This window comes from Anser cygnoides, chromosome 3 (assembly GCF_040182565.1).
Source record: "Anser cygnoides isolate HZ-2024a breed goose chromosome 3, Taihu_goose_T2T_genome, whole genome shotgun sequence".
Lineage (NCBI taxonomy): Eukaryota > Metazoa > Chordata > Aves > Anseriformes > Anatidae > Anser > Anser cygnoides.
In genome coordinates, this window is record NC_089875.1 from 8,873,591 (window position 1) to 8,895,479 (window position 21,889).

A 21,889-nucleotide genomic window follows, 5' to 3' on the forward strand; every position below is an offset into this window, starting at 1 on the left:
AAAGCTGGAGGAAGGTGATGATGAAACTAGGGCATTTGTGGCCCTTTCTAGGAGTAGGGGCTCATGTCACTTTTCTGGTTGCTTTGTGAGGGCTATTAAATTGTAATGCCAAAGCCTTTTCCATCAGTGGCCTAAAAGTAATGCGTATTTGAGTATTGCAGATTATTTAGACAGTAGCTTCATAGTTTGTGTCTGCTCAGGCATCAGCTGCAAGGAAAATGCACAGTTATGCTCACCCAGCTGGATAGATAGCTTGTGACTAAAGTGTCTGATCAACAAGGCTTATGTTTGAGATCTAGCATTGTGAATTTGAGCTGCTTTCAAAGTAGCTGTAGGAATTAAGTAGAAATTATTTCTAATGAGAAACTGCAATTGGTTTCTTGCTCCCTTTCAAACTGAAAAAGACACAAAATCAATCAAAACTCAGGGTAAATTATTCACCTGACTTTAGCAAAGAAATAAACCTGGCAATAAAAGGCCCTCCATTGTGAGAGGTAGCAGAGCCCACACAGCAAATGGGGCTGTAGAAAGTGCGGCTGAGCAGCCTCCTCCAGTTTGTGTCTCTGCTCTAGCCATATTCCTGCTAGGCATTTGCAATTTTCCAGGTTGTGCACAAATAAAACACTGCATTCAAATGTGGGGAAAAGACATAGGCAGGCAACACCAACATGTCACACCCAGTTTTAAAGTCCAAGGTACCATTTTGCATTAAGAGAATAACGAATCTTTCAGGTGAACAAATACTCAAGTCCTGGAGCAATACACTGAGACAGAGGTTTAATGAACTCTTTAGGGGTGGTTTTTCAGCTCGTGTAAATTGGCGCAGGAAAAAAAAAAAGGCCAGCAAAAAAGTTGCCCTGGCTTTATATAACTACACAGTAATGATCTCTCCCTGTTCTGCTGGGGAGCTTTTATCCTCAAACGCTGTGTTCCATGTGGATTATCTTGATGTTTTTTTTCCCCCATTTAACACAGGAGATAAAGACTCTGGCCTCTGTATTTAACTGTAGCATTTTCTATCAGAAAATAAGGCAATACTTTCTAAGGGTAGCTCAAGCATTGAACTCAGCTGTCAAAGCTACTCATGCTGCCTTGGGTAATTGGCTACTCACAAATCTTTATCTAAAGTATAAAGTAAATAACTACCAAAAAGCCTAACCTAAACTGAAGCTGTAAATTATCCCACAAATTCCTTTTACTGCTGTTTTGCTTGGATTTACTCAACCTATAAATCAGAACTGAACAAGACTTTCACAGAATGATGGCCACAAGGATCTTTATGAGGTCTACAGCCATAAATTTTGAAGCTGAAGAGGCTGAACCAGTAACCATCTGAGCTCTCCTTTCCGCACGGTGTGTATGCTCGCTTGCTCACTCGCTTCTGCCGGCTTCCTCAGCATTACTCAAAATGCATTCTGCCTCATTGTTTAGAAACTTGTGTAATGTTTTGGTTTTCGTTTTTAAAAACAGTAGGGTGGTAGGAGATTGAGAGGTGCCCAGCTTTCTCTGCAATGAGCGGTTGTTAGAGCAACCACCCAAACCACAGGAAGGCAGGATTTGGCTTCCTCTTGAGCCCATGTGGTTTGGACTGGCATTTTCAGCTGCCCAGAGAGCTGCTGGAAAGTAGCGCTGTTAAAGAAATATGAGTTTCATGGTTCAGGAAGAGCAAAGGAAGCAACGGCTGAAAGAAGAGTTGTGGGGATTTTACAAGAAATAATTCTTGGCTCAGGGACGGGAAGTCAGAACGATGGAGGCCTTGCTGGACTGCGCCTGCTGTCTCCTACTGAACATTTTCCGGCATCATTCTATCCCCCAAACTGATAAACTATGGGAAACAAACGTTTAGGTTTTAAATATTATATAAATTTGGCATAGCTGAATTAATGGTTCCAGCTCTGAAAGCTGCTGTTTTACTGTACCACTCAGTAAGCTTGGTGCTCACTTATCATGAATCTGATTAAAATCCACATCTCCAAGACCGACAAACCAAGTCATAAAATCCTGGGGCAATGGGGATTGCCTCTCAGAGTTAACTGTAGCTCCTAGGTGCTGTTTCAGCCTGCAAGGCAGAAGAAATTTTGAAATAAAGACGTGTTTATCTGTCTTCCTGTCCTTGCTGCTGTTGGTTAAATGTGTTGGTCTGTTTGCCTGTGGAGCTGTGCTGCAGAGGTAACATCGGGGCTATGCTATTTATTTACTTCTGTGCCCTGTTCTCAAATCTACAACATTCCTGTAAATGTGTGGCATGGCTTTTGTCTGAATAACATGTATTAATTTCTTTATCTGAATACCGTAGAAATGAACAATACAACACTGCCAAGATTTACTGCACAGAGCTCAACTGCTGGGTGGAGGATAGCTGCAGGTAAGAGTAAGTCCTTGTCAGAATATTCCTGAATTTTTGAAACACTGCATTGTGCCTGTTTTCTCTGTTTGGGAAGTAGGTCAAGGAGTTTGTTTTCTGGCATTTTCCCCTCTGTACTTATCTGTTACATCTTTGCAGTCAGACTTTTCTTTAAAGTATGCACCTATTAACAGTTCTGGTCTTTTGTTCTTACATTACACAAACATTTGGAGAACAGCATACTGGGATTAAGTCCTGAATATGCATTTCAATAATATTGCATGAAGATGAATTTCAGAAAACTCATATTTTTCTGGACTGGAGTGCCTTTTTCTTTACTGCTGCTGTTCTGTAAATGCCACTTTTTTACTTTTGTCTTGCAGTTAAGCAAGACTTTGCCATTTATACTAGTAATAGCAGCTTCTTAGACGAATTCACCCACTTTGGGCAACAAATATTTCATAATATCCACAGAGAAGACAAAATAACTGGACTTTACCATTTAAACTAGGGTTGGATTCTGCCTCCCAGTATTCAAAGTGTATCTTCCTTAAATGGAGAATATATTTTAGATATCAATGAAATTACAATACTGACTCTTGCGTTTGACACCAGTTTTTCTAGTGTTTCTTGTTGCTAAGGTGGAACCATTCAGACCACGGTTCCTAATCTTGGTCACAGTCTCCAAATTCTACTGTGATGAACATGTTCGTTTTCCATGCCTCTCTCATGCCATGACAGTCTCCATCTCTAGTGTATAGCATTATATTAGCATTAAATGTAAATGATGTGAGTTATTACAGCTAAAGCATGAAAAGAAGTAGCTGGTATTTAACTTTCTACATTAAGGACAGAGCACATTCCTCTGTCCCAAATGTAGAAAAGCCAAAACATTTTATATAGTCTTTCCTGTCTGTTAAGTACTTTTGGCTAATGTTCTGCATTTTTCCTTTTGTTTGGTGCTAAATCCCCTTGCACAGCAAGCCTGTTCAGTCTGTGTCATCTGTTAATTTTGATAGCCATACTCCCTAATACAGATCACTGAGAAGTTATGTTGCCCCTATATAAAGCCAACGCCCATCAACACCTGAAATGTGTTGCTATCATTTCTTATGTTGTAAATACTTCGGAACATATTTTGCCTTTTATTTTCCCTGTATGCTACAGATCTGGTATCCCTTCTCTTTTACAAGTCACTGTAGTTGGAGCGTTTGCTCTTGCAGCTCAAATATCAGCAAAGCAATCAGGTGTTGTGGTCTCAGTCTCCAGCCCTGTTACAAATTCCCCTATGAACTTGACCAAATCACTTCATCTTTCAGTGTCCCACTTGCAAGCTGGGAAATGGCATCTCACAAATGGAAGACTCCTTTTTATCATTGTGCTTTTTATCTTTTCAAAACAGTGTGTGTTACCTTTGCTGAATTATAAGCTAGAGTTTATCTGTTTAAAAGCAGTAATCATAGACCCCAAAATTGGTTGTGACCTTCACAGTCTGCTGTGATACAGTACAGTTGGACAGGCCAAAACTGCTCATGTTTTTTTTAGAATTTCCTACAGAATTAGTGCTCATATTCACCTCCTTGGCTTATTTCAATTTTTTTTCTTTGTTTTTCATCAGTGACAGGACTAATGCAAATCACATCAGGGCATTCTGTGGACCAGTATTTGATGCCAGAGCCACCACGCTGCAGCTCTGCTGGATGATGCTGTACATCTCCGTCCCTGCCATCCAATTCCAAGTGCTCACTGCGGTGTTCAGCAGAAGGCCTTGTTAGAAAAAAAGGTAAGTCATGACCAGCTATCTGCGCCGTGGTCCGATCTGCAAAGTGAGGAGAAAATTGTTTCTTCCCTCCTGTTCTTCTCCTATTCTTCAAATGTTTGAAGTTGAATAAGGGTTTTTTGTTGTTTGTTTTGTTTGTTTTGGTTTTGGGGTGTGTTTTTTTTGGCTTGTGACAGTGCCACTGACTTTAGAGAGGCTTGTGCCTGTACAGGACTGTAGGAAAAGGAGTCTCTTACTCTTTCCTAATGCAGTCTCTGCACAATGGGGTGTTGAAAATCCCATATTGCTTTAGATCCTATCTAAAATTAATGTTCTTTATTCTTTAATTTAGCCCCTTTATGGCAGCAGCTGGTGCTAGTTGTTCACATGCATTACCTTTTTAGCTCTGTCTCTCCTGGATTTAAATTGACCTTCTTTTGGCACATGCACTTTTTCAGCAAGCCTCACTTACCTGTCACCCCACAGTGTGTGCTGGGACAGAACCAGTTTGAGCTCCCTGAATATGGGAGCAGCAGTTTGAAGTGCACGTTAAGTGGTACATTGGTATGGGAGCTCTTAAGGGAAACTTGAGCATTTACATCAAAGACAGTCTCTCTGTCCTCACCTTCCTCAAAAGAATTGAACATTGGTCATGTAGAAGGAATTTTTAAGCATTTTTTAAAGCCTAGTAGGGTAGGGTGATACTTTTTTTCATCTCTGTAGCAGAATGAGGAACGTTGTTACATCCTTTTCCCCATAAACGCATATTGAGGGTCAGATGCTGATTTGTGACGTTTGATCCCCCAGTCTCTGCTGAGCTGTTTAAGGCAAGGCCCATGTGGACAGATCCAGTACAGAGGAGACCCAGGCTCCTCAGACAGCAGGAGAGGCTGGCTCACAAGTAACCACGGCAACGAAGCTGTCACTGTGAGCATCAGGACATTTATATACCAAAAAGCGAAGAAGCCCAACAACACACAGTAGCACTGCAGCTCATTCGGAGATCTGTCCCTCAGTTTTGTTCCTTACAGATGCTGACAGCTGTGGCTATCAGATGTAGGTAGGAATATTTTTCCGTGCTCTGTCTGCAGCATCAGCAGCATAAATTGTTCCTGGTGGTGAGTGCAATGGCTTCCAATTAAAAGAGGATATTGGAATTCCAAGTTGTACAAACACTGAAGACAATTCTGTATTCACGTTAAAAAATTCATCTATCACACACTTCCAGAAGCAGTGTGCTCACATCAATATTTATAACATTCAGCTCTGTGGTTTCACAAAAGAGCCATTAATATAGCATATCAACTCTGGTGACAAGTTACATTTTATTGCTGTCAACAAACAAAGAAGTTCTTTCTTTCTCTGCAAACTCCTGTTTTTTTTCTTTTTTTAATCAAACATTAGTTTTGAGTTTTGAAGGATATGTGTGGATGTGCTTTCCAATATTTTCTAGAAGGCTACTAGAGAAATGACAGAGAGAGCTCATAGGAGCTTACAGAAGACATTGATTAATATTATCCTATGAGTTTAATAAAGATTTTGGGATAAGTTCTTTGCTTGGGATGGAACTTAGGTAATTTTTAAAAAGGACCAGAGAACCAATACCCTGTTCAGGAGGGGCAAGTCTCTGAAATAAATACTCAGCTCTGAAAACACCTCAGAATATTGATGACTGCACCCCAGTTCTAATTTAGATGAATTTGTACTTTGTGATAGAGTAACAGGGACAGGGAGCAGCAGATCTGCGTCATCATATTTATTAACCTACTGGCACCACATCAGGTTACATGATTTAGGCACTTCGTATTTTCAGTTATCACTAGCCTGAGCCAGTGGGTGTCCTCAAAGTGGATTGCCTCCTGAGAGCAGGTCAGCTCCGCTGCAACACCTACTGCTCTCTTCACCTCTCAGCTCTGCAGCTTTAGGCACGATCTTTTTGGAGTTCTCTGCCAAAAATATTGGCAGCACCTCACTGAGTTCAGGGATTGGATCCACTGTAAGAGCAGTGTCACTGCTTATTTTTCTTTTCTGCTAGTTAGTCTCCTGAGAGGAGTGTCAGTGCATATAGAAGTCAGATATTTAAAATAAGTGGCTTTGCAAACGCAGTTTAAAAAAAAAAAAGAATTGCTTATGGGCATTGGAACAAATAGGCTTCAATCATTTTATTTAGATCTAAGCAGTCTGTACTAAAAAAGCTGTCCAGATTGTTAACTGAACTCATAACTGTATAACTATTACCTGCTAATATTCAATTTTTAAAACCACTTAAAATCATATAAACAAGCTCAGTTCCCAGAACTATCCAGTTTAGTCAACTGTGCCTTACCATTACAGAATTGACTCTTGCAGTCCTTACACATCTGTCCAGCTGCCAGAATCATTGCAGCAAGTCAAATGACCTGCATGCATCTGCCATTACTCCTTAATATGTCCTCAGAGGCTCAGTGGGACCACGGAAATAAACCTCCAGGACAGACTGTACCACCACATTGTTACATTTATTCTGCTTAGAGTATAGATATCTGCAAGCAGAGCAGAGGGAGGGTTCATTTGCTTCATAACTTGTGTTGCTAAAGTGATCATTCTGTTTCTTCCCAGTTTTGTCTCTTGCTATTCCGGATTGGACAGCAGAATTCAAGCTACTCTATATAATTTCACTTTTCAGTTGAGCTGGTTTTGAACCTGGGAGGACTTAGGGGGAAAAAAATCCTTTTTTAGCAGATGGCCCTGTGTGTGTGCTGTTTTCAGCGGCGTCTGTACTCCTCAGGTTCAGGCTAGCTTTTTGTCTCGCTGTATGTTGTGCCAGCATGAGACCGGCTTTAGGCTTTTTCTTTATCTGAGCGCTCTCACTAGCTATTGATTGTTATTATCAGATGAACAGTACATTTTCAGCAGTGGATGCTCTGCTCCCCAGCAGCTCATCAGGAAAAACTAATTTTTTGTATCTATTTGGTCCCATTTCAGTAAAATTAGTGGGGTTGTTGCCAATGGCTGTAGTGAGGTCCAGATGCAGATTTTCTGTTAAGGACAGAGGTAAATATCCCAGTAATTTTCAGCTTTAAAATGTAAAGAAGAGGCCATGAATGCAAAGTTCTGTCAGCCTCTGTTCCTGTCACAACCAAGACACATGACATGGTTTGGAAAGAACCTGCTGTAAAGTTCAGTCAAGTAAAACTCTCGCAAAATCTGGAAGATTCACTTCCAACCTTCAATTCAGTTTGAACCATCATTACAAGGTGTAGGATAAGCTGGTTGTCTAAATTCATCAGCATGTTCAGGGTTGTTCAGATCCAAGGTATTTTGTAGTAAAACACCACATGCTTCTCTCTTTTTTTTTTTTTTTACTTTAATTTCCTTCATCATTCTGTTGTGTGGTCCATTTCTCCTATTATTGGGAAACAAGTGGAGAAATGGATGTCTAGAGATCACCAAAACTACCATGACAGGTATCCTGATGGGAAAAGTAATCAGTCTCAGCTGTGTAACCTCATTTGGGTACCTCATTTGAAGGTCATCACTTTGAGTCTCTCTGCAAATTATGCTGTGACCAAAGTAAAGGAAAAAAAAAGTCAGGAATAGGATCAAATCTGTATCTCATTCCATAATGCTTACCAAAACCAAGATCTGAAAGCTGTTCATATACAAACTATGGAGCAGCTGTAATTTGTGTGGGCTGGAGACCTATCTGAAAACATGAGCTGTCGTTCAGGCTAGCACAAACTGAAGGCAGCTCAGCGGTTCAGCTGCTCTGGGACAGTGTAGTCCAACTCCAGTTGACTTTAAATATGGAACTGGTGACCTCCCTAAAATGCAGTTGAAATCCCAGCTTTACTGAGGTCAATAATAAAAACTCCCGCTGAATTTTAAAGAGACTGGGATTTGGTAGCTAGTGCCCAATATGTTAAGACTCATGAATCAAGAAAACAGCAAGGGGAATTAGTTTCAAAATATTCACTGTATATTCTCAGTGAGCAGTACTGAGAAATGTTGTATTTATGCATTTCGACTAGATCTGCCATTTAGTATTTCAGCTATCAATGTGAAGAAAAATTTGAAGTAACCTACCAACAAAGTCATTTTGAAGCTTTTTTTTTTTTCGTATCTGGATTTATAAAAGAGTGTGGCTTAAGCTTCAACTCAAGTAGCAAATCCATTTCCATGTCCCAAATGGCAATGCCATCACGGTAATGTGACCATGAAGGACAGCGTGAATTTTAAGGCTTGTGCAGGTGGAGGGAAATCAGCAGGTTGCAATAATCAACACGTGGCATCATAAGTGAATCCAGTTTCTTTCACAACTTCTAGTGTGTGGTCTGCGTTTCACTGAGAATTTTACTTGTTCACGTGGACAGCAGGTACTTAGTTGGGATGAAAATATTTTAAGGCCAGTGAGAACTTTTTAGCAAATCCCCGTCCCATGTATTTTTTTGCTAACTCCTCCTGGTTTGAGGCAAGCAGGACTGATGGCCAAGCACCAGCACTGGTGCATGAGACACACAGCCCAAGTACAAACGCTGCAGGACCTACAGCTGGGACACTTCATTCATTTGCCTTCTTTCCTACGTGGGCTTTTTAATTTTTTTTTATTTTTTTCCCCTTGGGGAACTCCTGTATAGGGAAAGATGGCTAAATTGTGTTAGTTCGGTAGTTATTCACAGCAAAAGGGTTTTTGGTTAAAAATATCTCCTCACCCCAACAGAGACCAAAAGCAGCCAAAAAAAAAAAAAAAAAAGTGACAGTAGAAAAGTACTTTCCTCAGTGTTCTGGTTACAGCAAACCCTAGAGCTAGGCTCTGGGCTGACATCTTCATCAGTCCCTACACTTCCAAGCATTAAATCCCTGTAACTGAAGCATCAAAAACTCACATGCTTTTAGGAAACAGTAGATGTTGGGATGTTCAGCTTTTTGCACTTGTCATTTCAATCTTTGCGTGATATCTTTAAATATTTTCTTTTTAATAAAAATGGAATCGTCTTACAATCCCATGATGTGCAATGTTGTGACTGGTGCTATCAGAAAAAAAATAACTGTAAGACATGAAAAATCACAAGGAGCAACAGCAGTAATTCAAGTTAGAGCCTTCATTGGCTTTAACTGGAAAATCATGTGCTTGAAAATCCAAATGTCTGTAACTAAACATACTGCAGGTAACATGGAGCATCAGGAGGAGCATGGGTAATGGTTACAATGAGATTGGGACAACAACACAGGGGTGTTTCACTGAAAGCTGCAGTTACATGGAAAATTGAATGTGTATGATTCATCTCTACAGCTGTAAAGGCAATTTCCCTTTTGTACGTCTTTTCAGATTTCCCATGCAACTCTCAGAATGTCTTCAGAGCTTCTCCAGAGTTTGGGAAGCAGTGTCATGTTTTTCTTTAACAAAGGTTGATATTTTAATGCAAAAAAAGGTATGATTGTGTTTGATTCAGTGTAAGCCTCCACAGACAACTGAAGTTTGTAATAGCCTCTGCTCTGTGGGCACGAGCCATAGCAATGAGCAGAAACATACTCAAGGACCATTCTTTTTCAAAAAGGAAGAACTGGAAAATTGGAAGGAGGTCATTGCTGGGAGCCAGAAAAGACCACAGCAAAATACATGGTTACTCCTGCACAGCATATCATTATTCAAAAAAAGCGTTTAATAACATTTTTTAATGTTAGCACTTTTCTTGCCTTTTCTCCCTGTGGTACTTGAAAAACAAACAAACAAACAAAGAACAAAACAACAACAACAACAAAACACAAAAAAAACCACGTGGAGATACTTCTGTTTTATGTTTGGACACACTGCATGCTGCTTCATATTTTAATTAGACCCATTCACAGAAATTGCCTAACTGTAAAATGTAGAGCAGAGATACAGACGAGTTCACAAAAGCTCAAGGTCTAATTAGATTGAGAGTTTTGGATTTCAACTGTTTGTATTTAAAAAAGAGACAGGTGAAAAACTGGCAGGTAGAAATTCAGGTTCACCTGTTAGTGTTGAATAAATTTTAGCCTGAGTCTCAGTACCACCACTTGCCAGAAGACAATCTGTTTTACCTGCTTAAACACCTATGTAGAGGAGCTGCTGCCAAAACTGCTGGTTGCGGGATTTTTGGATCAATATCTCCGTGTACTCCAGGGGAGCAAATGCCCCCCTCTAACAGTGCCGTATGACTCCCACTTCAGTGGTTCAGCTGCTTTCTGATAACTGCAGACTTGATGCATAGTTTCAAAAGTTATTTTCTGTTGTGTTTGTTGACAGGTAGCAAAATGTCTGCAGGAATTGAAAGCAATCAAAATCACAATAAATTGTGATTAAAGAGAACTATGGATCAGGATTCTGCAATGCAAAATTTTTCGACGTAATCAAATGCAAACAAGCAAATGTTTAATGACGGAGCTTGCGAAGGAAAGGGGGGATTTTCTGAATTTCTCACCAGCTGCTGATTTTAACACCAATATTTCATGGTGTGTTAATACTTACACTAACCCACTAAAACAACTAGTTACTCTTACAGTGTAATTTATATATGACCTTTGTGATGGGAGCATGTGAGAACACACAGAGGTTAATGAATTCTGTTTTTTCTCACCAGTGTGAAGTACTGAAGAAATAATCCCTTGTTACAGAAGGGAAAAGAGGGCACACACATGTCCAATATTTTAGCCTGTGGCTGAGTTGTGAACTAAACCCAGTTCTCCAGAGCCAAGTTCAGAGCCAAAGCAGCCAGGTTGTTCTTGCTCTCACTGGACCATCCATCAGATGACTTACAATGTACCTTTAAAACTCATATTCAACTTCTTTAGGCCAGGATCCAAATTTTCCTTTGCAATATTTGCCTTTATTATTCTGACACCAGCTCTCATGGGTGGATTTGACTTTTGCCGAAGTTCTGCTTTTGTTGGGGGAAAGTAATGCTTATGATACAAACAGCAAGTGTTTTTTCTGTCTTATTCTCTCCTTGAACCTCTTTTTGTGCAGCACTATGCAAGAGGAAATGCCTCTCATTTGACAGATATGTTACTGAAACTACTCACTGCTCAGGGAAAAGTACTTTACACAACCTCTCCCAGTAATCCTGTGGCTTTGTTAATTTGTGAGAAAATAATGTGCATGAATACAGTGTAAAAAAGGACAATATAACACAAAATGACTCTTGCCTACCTGTAGCTAAAAGCATGTGCTCCTCTGAGGTCATTTGAAAATATCATATAGATAACTGGAGACGTGTCTCTATTATCAGACTGGAGGGATATCGGGACCTACAGTGCTGCCATACTTGGCCAAGTAACAGGTTTTGCTCTTGCCTTTTTTCTCTCTTTTTTTTTTTCTTCTTTCCTTTTTCCTTCTTTCTCTTTCTTCCTATCTGGTGGACTTTGTTTGTTTGTTTATTTGTTTGTTTTGTAAGAAACTCAAAACGTTTAAGCTTCTTTTTTCTGTTTAGAGAGATCCAGGCTGTTTGCTGTTATTAGTTGAAATTATTTAGGTTTGGATTTATTTATTTTTGTTAACAGACACATATGGCATGATTCCCTCTGATAAAAAACATAACTTTCCAGCCAACTATACTGTTACTGTCTAATGCCTGAACTGTCATCTCACCCTATCTGAAATGTGGTTGGACTCCAAATCCTCGCATATACATATACAGACTACAGGGACCTTTATAGCATGGGCCATCAGCAGAGTATTGCACAGTTCGTGTTGTCCAGGTCTCCATTTGGGAGATATTTGCTAGAGAGATTATGCTATCTATGGGCAATTAAATAGGCTTTTTTTCAAAATGCTATAAATAATATTAGCCACGTTGAATGAATAATACCACTCAGTGCTGTGCAAATTACCAGCATACGGCATGCAAGTGGAATAAGAATGATTTTATTTTCATGCAGAGACAGACGTTTTGTGCTATGATGAGATGGAGTTTTGCTCATTTCCCATTTAATTTCATATGCAACTCACTAATAGCATCCCAATGTCCCTCTCCACATTTCTCTTCTTATAGTGTCTCTAATGCACCTTAAATGATGAGAGCACTACATCAATAGTCTCAATTTAGGCAATGTGTGCTTTTGGCAAAAACCTGCAAGTATTGCTAGCATAAATCTCCCATTACTATAATGACACATTAAAATGGCACAAGGGTTTACAATCTGTGTTGCAAATTATCCATCCACCTGCTCTCTGAATCATGTTATATATGGTTAGCCTTTCCTTCACCCATCTTTGTACTAGACTGACTTGCCCAGAAGTTAAAAAAAAAAAAAAACAAGCATTTATCAATGCACCAACATTTTTTGTAGCATTCCAGTGAGCGTTTGGATCAGATACCCGATGTTGTTGGTGTGAGATAAAGAAAGAGAAAACATGGGTGACTAATCAGTAAGAGCAAGTTGCAGCCCCCTGCTTTTCCTCAGCCGTAAATTGAAAATGACACTGGCAGGAGGAATAGGGTTTTAATCTAGATGAAACATTTTTGAATGCATTTTCTGAATTACAGGACGTACATTGATGTGGCTGTCATTCTGTTCCATTTGGAGTGATCTGCAGAAAAACACTTTTGTTTAATTAAGATAATATTGTATTTTCCCCAAGTCCTTTAGGAGAGAACTGATTTATGAACAGTGTTGTTCCTGAAATAAAAAGACACTAGCATATGAAGTCCTCACAGGAAAGGCCAAATTCAGAGATTGCTTTATACCACTGGCTTAACAGGTCATTGCATTCAGCTCGCAGAGATGAAGAGACGCTGGTACCTCCACTGTGAGGCCCAAACAGACTGAGAGTAGTATTTTCTCCCCAGATGGCAGTATTTAGGTGAGCTGGGCACCCATCACATATTCAGAGGAGGCCAGTATGAGCTACCTCACAGGTGAAGCAGTGTGAGCTGTGCCATCTTTTCTGGACTTCTTTCAAAATAAAGTTTGTTCCCTTCTGCTCATCCTGAGTGATAACCTGAAGCATTTATGGAAAGTTTCTGCCCTTGCTTTTGGACATGTCTGTGCAATACCCAACCCATACATCTGCCTCTCAGCAATAAAGCTAGCTTGTTCTGCAGGGAAAGGGCAGCCAGCTGGAAGGAACCAGCTGGTGAGGACACTGCCAGGCTGAACGCCGCGACAGGCCTGAGGTGAATGCATTTTTGCTCCAGATGTCGTAATAGTTCCGCAGTGTGCTCCAGTTAACAGTTTGGGGTTAAGATGTCCAGAGAAATTATGTTACTGACCTTGCCCTGCCAGCAAGTGAATTTAGCTCTTCCACAGCATGACAAAAAAAATCAGCTTGCTTCGCTGAAAGGGGAAAACATCCAGCATTTGCCCAGAGATTACAAACTAAACCCAAAAATGACCTTTTTTCTTCTGCAGGTATTGTTGGTGCCAACACCGTGGCTCTCTTCTGTGTTGGGCTGAAAAGGAATGGTTTAAGGCTGGCTCTCAGGTGGCAGTGTCGGTGCCTTGATTTCGGAAGAGCTCTTTGGGTCAAGCAATGGTAGGTAAGTGTGGGAGGCATTAATGTGGGGATCTGACTTGCCACAGCGTTTCTGCTGTAGTGATCGGGGTGCTGAGCAGAGTCACTGTCTTGCCACAGGAAAGTGGCCCAAGATGAGACGCACTATCCAGAATCTGGCAGAGACCTGAGCTAGAACTGCTTTGCAGAGAGCACTAGGAAACTTCCCTGTAACCTGCTACATCAAAGCAGCCTGGACCCAAGAAAACTGGGGAATGTTGAGTGAAACATTCCAGCCTTTAGAAAAATGTTTTCTTGTTAAAGGCAATCCGGCCAACTCCAAAAGAAGTCTTGAACCATCTGTCCCGTGATCCGTTTTAGCATCTGTGCTTTGCATGACATTTCTGTAATATATTCTAGTTGCAGAGCCCTTCTTTCTAAGGGACTGCAAACGAGGACTGTTCACTTGTTCACAAAGCTCAATAGGGAGTTTTTCCTCTCAACGGAGAGGTTGGGAAATTTTTGTTGGTGACCTAGGCCACATTCATGGCTTGCAAATGCTATAAACTTGTGCTGAACGCATCACAGAGTGCTTGTGACACACAAGCCCTGCTGCTCTTGGTTTCCTTACCTGCTTCTGCAGATAGAAAAGTTGTTAGCGGTACTCTGAAAAAAAGCACTAAAATCCACTGCATTTGGAACTGTAGCCTATTTCTTCAGGAAATACTGTCTCTTAATCTGCACAAAACTGGTATTCACATTCTGTAGGGTTTCTTCAGCAGTAATTGTGTTCTTTAAACTTGGCTTTCATAAAGGAGCTTTTTTGAAAAAAAAAAATATATTTAATTCATATCCACAGAAAATGAAGTTTTTGTGAAGAACAGTAAGGTAAGTAAGGAGGTTTACATTTATTTTATCTAAGACAAAAATAAATAAAAGGGACGGGAAACTGTCCTAAGCCAAGTTTAATTTCTTGTTTTACTTGTGTATACATTTCTTGTTGCAGCTGAGTAGATGTGTGAAATCCATGGATTCCGCTGGGTGTCCCTAACAAGAATTGGGTTTGATGTCTGAGGAAAGCGTGGTATAACTGGGGTGATGCCAGGGCTTGGAGGACACTGACGGCCCTGCCCGGGTGCACCACGCACCCCTAATGGGGGGGTCCTGGCCCAAGCCATACTGGGCCTCCAAGTTCATGCCCAATTACAGCCAAGTTATCCACAGTAACTTGCTGTGGAATGGGTAGGGCATTTTTAGGGTAGGATTTTCTAGTATTTGATGCAAGATGCGGCTCAAAGTATCCAATATAAAGGAATTTAGAATATTTTTTTCTAAAAATAATAAAAAGCAAATGATAGATATAAGCAAAAGAAAGCACATAGATTCATCTTCTTTTCTTCTGTTAAAAGAACCAATTTACAAGAAGGAAAAACAAATGTACAAGGAACCACTGCGTTCCAGGTACTAGGGTTTGATCTTTCTGAGTCAGCGCGAGGGTACGTGAAGAACCCTGTTTTTCCCAGCTGCACAGCAGGCCCTCTTTTCTTGAGCAAAAAGAGCCTTTAGGGGCTTATGTGTTGCCCTTTCTGAGATAACGCTTTGGGGAAGATGTGCAGTCATCACTGAGTTTTTCGTTTTCTTGCTTTGCTGCTGCATTTCTTCCAGAAGAGTGGACAACATAATCCCATTCCGAGTAGCATTACAGCTATTTATGCTGAACAGTGGCGTTCTCTAGAAAAAAGATATGCCAGCCTGTTTATTACTGTATAATTTTTTGGTTTCCCATGTGACTGTTGAGGCTTTACAGCGCACTTACTTTTATTTAGGGTTTGTGCTAGCATGAGGCAGACCCCTAACCATGTTAAGTCCCTAGGCCTCAAAACCACAGTGGTCTGTGAGCGGCACCTGACACCCTGCACACATCCAGAGGTCAGCTGCTATGCTCCCTTCAGCCACTGCCCCAGGGCACAGCTGGTTCCTCCAGCTCCTCAAATTGCAGAATCAGGAAGCAGTAACCTAAAAAAATCCCAGTGAGCTTTCATTTAATAACAGAGGCAGTGAAAGAGTGAGTTGCTGCATTGCCTTGATTTACCATCAGGAAGGCATCTGGCAGTGCCACTTTGTAATGATTAAAGCCCTCGGTGGCACAGAGAGGTCTGTAATCATTTATTCTGGTCATGGGTTAGTGTAGTTTAGAAAGGAGTCCCTCCAGGAGGCAACCCGGTGTATTCATCCCTGCACTGAGGTATGGGGGAAAAAAAGGTCAGTAATTATTCACTGTACGCACTCATTTGAGAGTGGGAAGGTACCAGATCCACCCTGGCAAGTCAGCCTGGGGCAAACCTCGTCTTTGCTGCAAGTGTGAGAGGGAAGCCTGTGGAGAATTGGCCCATTGAAGCAATGGGTCCTGGGTAAAGCAGGGAAAGCATTTTCAGTATTAGAGCGTGCAGCTTCTTATATTAAAGCCTGGGAGAAAGAAAGCCGGAAGCACAAAGGAACAAATGCTGAGAGCACTGGACAAGCCTCGTCACGCTCACTGGTTTTGCATAACACAGGTGCACCCTTAACACGGGCTTTTGGCTTTTCTGCCATCCACAAGCTTTGCTGTACTCCCGAAGGACAGATGCACAGGTCAAACAGGATGTCTGTCATGGGCAAACTAAGGCCCGCATATAAGATTGGGGTTTGCTTGCTTCCTCGCTTGTTTATGCCCTTGGTGAGGATACTGGGAAAAATCCTCATTTGCCATGCTCATATTGAGCTTAACGCAAGGGCGCCACAACCAACCTCTGGCAGAGGCATCATGAAACTACAGCAAAAAAATGAGAAATAGCAATAATGAGATTGTCTCATATTTTTGTAGGAACATGCTGAGTGTTCTTTAAGTAGCAACTAATGGGAGCTTTAATCTGTATAACTTTTTATGTATTGTTTTTTTCCTGCATGCAGCACTAACAAAGAGTATATGCCTGGTGCAGGACAGTGAGGCACAGTTTGAAGATTGATAGATATACACAGACATTATATATAGCCAGATAAATAAATACATGTATCATATATAACAGCCAAAGCTGCTGCACTTTCAGGCTCCTGACCGTGCTGCCATACCCTGTGCCTGGAGATGGAATAAGATGCTGTATACTGTACTACATAGACCCTCATCTAGTGCATTTCAGATGCAAAAACTGCTCAGTAAAAACTCCAGAGAACATGGCTCTAGCCCTCCAGCCCAGCCCCTTCCTCCCTATCCCCCCTGCCCTGAGTAAAGTGAGAAAACATTTTTGAATCCATACTCTCCAATTCTGTTTAAAAAAAGCACATTGCTTCTAGTGGAATAATGATTTCTTGATGGATTTTCATAAATGGACTGTTTCCCACATTATCTGAAATAATTGGTTCATAGCAACCACAAAACGAACAGCAGGTAGGAAATGAGTTTGCAGTTGCCAAAACATAATGGATCATTTAGTCATTCTCTGAAGATTTTTAACACTTCTTTGGCTTTTGGGCCTTCATCTAATTGCACTATTTTTATTATAAATCTGCCTACTGCAATCAACAAATTTACATCACTGTAATATCAGAATAAGGCCCACAGAAAATAAACATTAAAAAAAATAGATATATTCAAAACAAAGGCCAACAGAAAATAAAAAAAAAGATATATTCAAAATGTTCTTAAAACTTGCAGTCACCACATCCTCTGATTTAACCAATAAACATTATAGTCAGGAATGTTCTTTTCCTCCTATTTTTAGTATTGTTTGATAATTGAATGTTATAGCTAAGGCTTATACAAACAGAAAACATGGCTCCTTTATGCAGCTGTGATACTGTGCGCTTTGTTGTGTACAGCCAGAGAGCAGCACAATGACTCCATTAGTGGCAAATAAGTGATGATTTCAGAGTAATGGATTGCATGACTACTCTTAACTTCTTTACTGCCGTTGTTATATGTATTTGGAGGTTTAAAAAAAAAAAAAAAAGTGTTTTTTTTAACCAGTGAAGAAATTTCCACTGTGCCAAAATTTCCTCTTCCAGGCTTAATTGTCTGTTTATGTCTTAACATGCAAGCTGTGCTCTAATTGAGCAAACAAGTGGCACACAAACACCTGCACATTCCCCACCCTCAGCTGAATCCCCACCGTCCCCTGGTTGAAGCTGGTCAAGCCATGTTAATAAATATATATTTTTAATTAGGTCCTTTGGTAGAAATTGCATTTGAATTATATTCTTTGGTTAAGACCTTTCAAAGAGCTATTATAAGTTTAAAAGTAGTGTAATTTTTTTGAATGTTCTAGTGTACTTGTACACAAAGATATAATTTGGCTTAGACAAAAGGGATGTATTCCCTTAAAGTAAGTGGACGAGGCCTTAAACTTAAAAAAGAGTCAAAAACTCAAAAAGAAAAAACAACCTGGAGAGTGGGAAACATTAAGAAAAATAGTAAAGTCTTTGAGAATTTCTTCCTAAAACATGCAAAAAAGCAAAAAAAAAAAAAAAACTTTCAATAAAAAAAAAAGCCATCAACTATCTCGTCATCTTGCTAGGCTGTATATTAAATCTGGAGTATAGTTATAAACAGTGCTTGAAGTTTTAATAAATTCCATTAATTTAAAAGTATCAGAGCAGATGGTTATACTTGCACAGGCTTCTGTATTACTTTATTGTTACTATGTCAATTCATAAATTGAGTTGGATAGAAGATGTTAATTTTTTTTTCATGGCAAAGAGACTTTTATTTCAAAAAAAGATTAGCTGATAAATGATTTTTTTAAAAAATAATGGCTTTAAGATTGGCTGGAAACTGAGAAAAAGAGTTCTTTAGCCACTGCTTTGGCTTTGGGGTCAGTTTGAAGTATTTTAAGTTGCAAATATAGGGAGACACCCAAAAGCTTCTCCGTTTCTGATGCAAGTAAAACATTTTCCAATGAAAACAGAACCATTTTGTGAAATGTGAAGTTCTGGGGAGAACAGAAAGGGCAGTTGGTTGTTGCTGGGATTTTCCCTGTTTGTGGGCTTTTTTGTGGGGGAAAAAAAAAAACAAAACTTCCTTCAGCCCAGAATTGGCAATTTTTTTTCTAGCCCTCCTAAAAAGCATGTACTGTCCTTAATGTATCGTGTAATAATATTGTGTTTTAAAAAAAGGCGTATTGCTCATTTTGAGCTCAAATGTAAAAGTAGAGTTTAGAACCAAGGAAGCTGGTTTGACTGGGAATATTAACAAGAAACAAATTGACAAGAAAAGGCCATAGAAACCTGCATTATTCAGAATATTAATCAGACAGTAAGAAAATGAGAGAGATGCTCTGCTCTACCTACTGCTGTGCATTAGAGCATGGTTATGTCAGCATTTGCAGAACACAAGCTATTTTATCAATGAATTTATTCCAGTGATGGGTCTGAATAGAAAAATTCTGGTTCCAAGGGGGATTCTTAAGCAGGAATGCTTGCATATGAGATATAAATTTGACCCAATATGAAGACTTGAAACAACTAAAATAAATCTGAATCAATGTTTCAATTTCATGACAATTGTGAATAGAACCTCACTGGCTTCACTGCAGCAAAGAATTTATTCCCAGCCATCACCAGACTGGTGTTCTCTTCTGCTTGAATTATAAAACCTTACTTTAAAAGTGTCGGTTGGAAAAAGCTGCAGGAAACATGGTGAAGACACTTTCCAGAACTACTCTGGAATATGATAAAAGTGTAAAAGACAGAAACAGGAACATCAGTGGTTTATTTGTATGTAAAATAGGCTTCTGTTTGTATCTATGTTCTCTAAAATGCTGTAAAACTTCCATTTTCACCAGTAAATCTTAGAATAGCTCTTTGTGCAAGGAGGAGTTCTGTTCTCACAGCAGTACAGTACAGGAAGAAGAGTAAAAACGTGGTTTTCATCATTTCAGGGAAATTGAATGGATCTAAAACTTTCATTGCCCTGTGTCACTCAGCAGATTCATCCTGCAGCTCCCTCCCCCCAGGCTTGGTCAGTCCTGTGCCGCCTCCTCAGACCTGCATCTGAATGGGGGCTCCTGTGGTCTCAGAGGACCTTCTTGAAGTTCCAGGTCTTGTAACGCAAAAGGCATTGCTGCATTTTCAGGCTTTTTTTTTATTATTATTATTTTATTTTTAAACCCAAGAAGGTAGTATGCTGTTTCTCAGTTTCCCACAGAAAGACTCAGCAAAGAAAGCTGCATTTGTAGATGCCATTCTCGAGGTTCTTCATTGTGGTTATGTAATGCAAAAGGTTAGGATGACTAAAATAGGCTATTTAGAAAGCATTTTAACTGATTTACATATATAGTTACAATTCTTGTGAATGCAATCTGGATAATTATGCCTCTAAATAGCCAAACTATTTGTGTAGAGCTTCTTCCACAACTGTAATTACACTTGCATTTTGCACACCCAATTAAGCCTGCATTAAAATGCTGTAAAATGCCTGCAGTTTTTTACAATATAATGAAAATTTACCATCTTTAAAAAGGCTACAGCCACACCTCTTAATGTAGGATCCACAGAGTGCACCAGAATACAATAAAATGTGATGACGAGATGCTGGGTGCTAACCACCAGAATAAAGGGGCTGTGAAGAGAGATGACTGCAACAAGGAGTGACAACTGAATCCCCTTCACAAGTAGATGGAGAAAATTTTTCATTTTCAGCAAAGCAGTCATTACAATCATGGACATTGGTAGTTTAACAGGCATCAGTTAACAGGCAGTTTAACAGAAGAAGGGTAACAGGAAAATAAGTGGAAAAAAGCCTAATTTCTGAATTATATGTGGAGTTTTCTAAAAACCCAAATGAGTGTTTTTAGAATTGTGTTATGTTGAAGCAGAGTTCACAATTTTTATTTTTATATAAGTTTTTATTTTTTTATATAAATATCCAGATAGATATGAATTTCCAAAGTGCTGTAGATACAATAGACAGCTGATATTTGGGATCAGTTACATTTGCCTTCACTTACTTTATGTTTACCTTACTGTCACTCATCCCTGGGTAAAGGACAAATCTGTGTTGTTTGAATTTGTATTTCAGAAATCAGGAAACAGTGAGTCTGTTCTCCATTACAGTTCACTAAACAAGTATGCTTTCCTTTCCTGTGGCAGTAAAAATCACCTGCACCAGACCCCAAAGCAGCACTCCAAAGCAGCTGAAACATGGGGCCAAAACTCTCCCCAAGAGCAACAGCAAAATCTAGCACAAACAAGACCGGGATCTCAGATACGTTTGAAGGACAATGTTTTAATTTTTAAACTGAGAAAATCAGGATGAAAATAACCTAAGTGTTCATGGTAGAACCCACCTAAAATATGATTGTCGTATTTTTTTTTAATGGTCTATACTTGGGAGTTATGAATTCCCCACAATCACCAGTGAGTGAGTGTTTTAAAAAAGAGAAGCCATTGGTTTCATTCCCCTAATTTCTGTCATTGAGGCACAATGTACAGAGTTTGTATTACAGAAAAAGTTACGTGTTGCATCTTAATGTTGCTACTATTTAATAGACACCCACTATGACTCTGCACAAAATTAGGTAAGTCCAGAAAAAATGTTAACAATCCTAAAAATTGCAAATTTGCCCATTTGCTGTGATCAGTATACCTGAAGTAGATGAATGGCAGTGTTGTTATCCTGCAAGTAAAGAGCCAATGCAATGTTTTGGATAACACCAACAATTTTGAAAACAAAACAAAACAAACTGAAATGGTCACAAATTGGATGAGTTTGTTTATACTGCAGGAATTTTAACTGCCATGAATCTCACGTGCCTTCGTTTCAGTCCTCCCAGTACTAAGAACACCAGAAGATGTGATCTGCTAACTCCACCCAATAAACACTTTGGAGAATTTTCTTGTAAAATTCTGCAGTGAAAACCTGCAGTATTTTTCCCACAAATCCTCAATATTTTGATTAGGAAATGCTGTTTCCTGTGTTTCGTATTTGTTTGGTTGGTCCCTGATCCTTTTCTGGCTAAACTCCTGGTAAAATGAGACTTAGGTACTGAAGTCTCCGCTCCCTTCCTAACCTAGGTAAAAGGGTTTTAGGTTTTTTTCCTACCTTGGTAAAGCTTCTCACTCCAGTCGTGCTGGTGGGGTGCTGCTCACTGGAGCACATTGTTCAACCCAGAACTGGTACTGTGAGACTTTCCTACAAGGAGAGAGGGAATCATTCAATCAGTTCACTCCTTTTTAAAAGAATATGTTCAACTATAGTCCTATAGAAGTAAATTACTCTATCAAGGTATGTGTGTTTCAGGAAGGAAATGACAGTATTTATATTCTAGCTCCCAGCTTGCTATTAAACTACAGCAGTAGCTATAAAACTAAAGATGAA

At 39.7% G+C, this 21,889-nt stretch overlaps 1 protein-coding gene and 1 long non-coding RNA gene across 13 annotated transcripts in view; one reads left to right on the forward strand and one right to left on the reverse strand.

Moving 5' to 3' along the window:
- LOC106042289 (uncharacterized) overlaps nt 1-21,889 on the forward strand; it is a 215,889-nt gene that overhangs the window by 192,217 nt on the left and 1,783 nt on the right. For 7 of the 9 annotated variants that reach the window (XR_007162155.2, XR_001211029.3, XR_007162158.2 and 4 more), the window contains 3 exons: nt 2,297-2,365; nt 3,963-4,127; nt 13,458-13,585. The gene's annotated coding sequence lies outside the window, so the exon portion shown is untranslated. Of the gene's footprint in view, nt 1-1,236; nt 1,354-2,296; nt 2,366-3,962; nt 4,128-13,457; nt 13,586-21,889 lie in introns of all 9 variants that reach the window. The other 2 variants (XR_007162157.2, XR_001211020.3) reach the window with 2 other exon arrangements.
- Nucleotides 1-21,889, reverse strand: part of LOC106042290 (uncharacterized) — a 97,922-nt gene that overhangs the window by 14,808 nt on the left and 61,225 nt on the right. For 2 of the 4 annotated variants that reach the window (XR_010830858.1, XR_010830855.1), the window contains one exon: nt 4,146-21,703. This is a non-coding gene — a long non-coding RNA (uncharacterized lncRNA). Of the gene's footprint in view, nt 1-4,145; nt 21,704-21,889 lie in introns of those variants that run through there. The other 2 variants (XR_010830856.1, XR_010830857.1) reach the window with 2 other exon arrangements.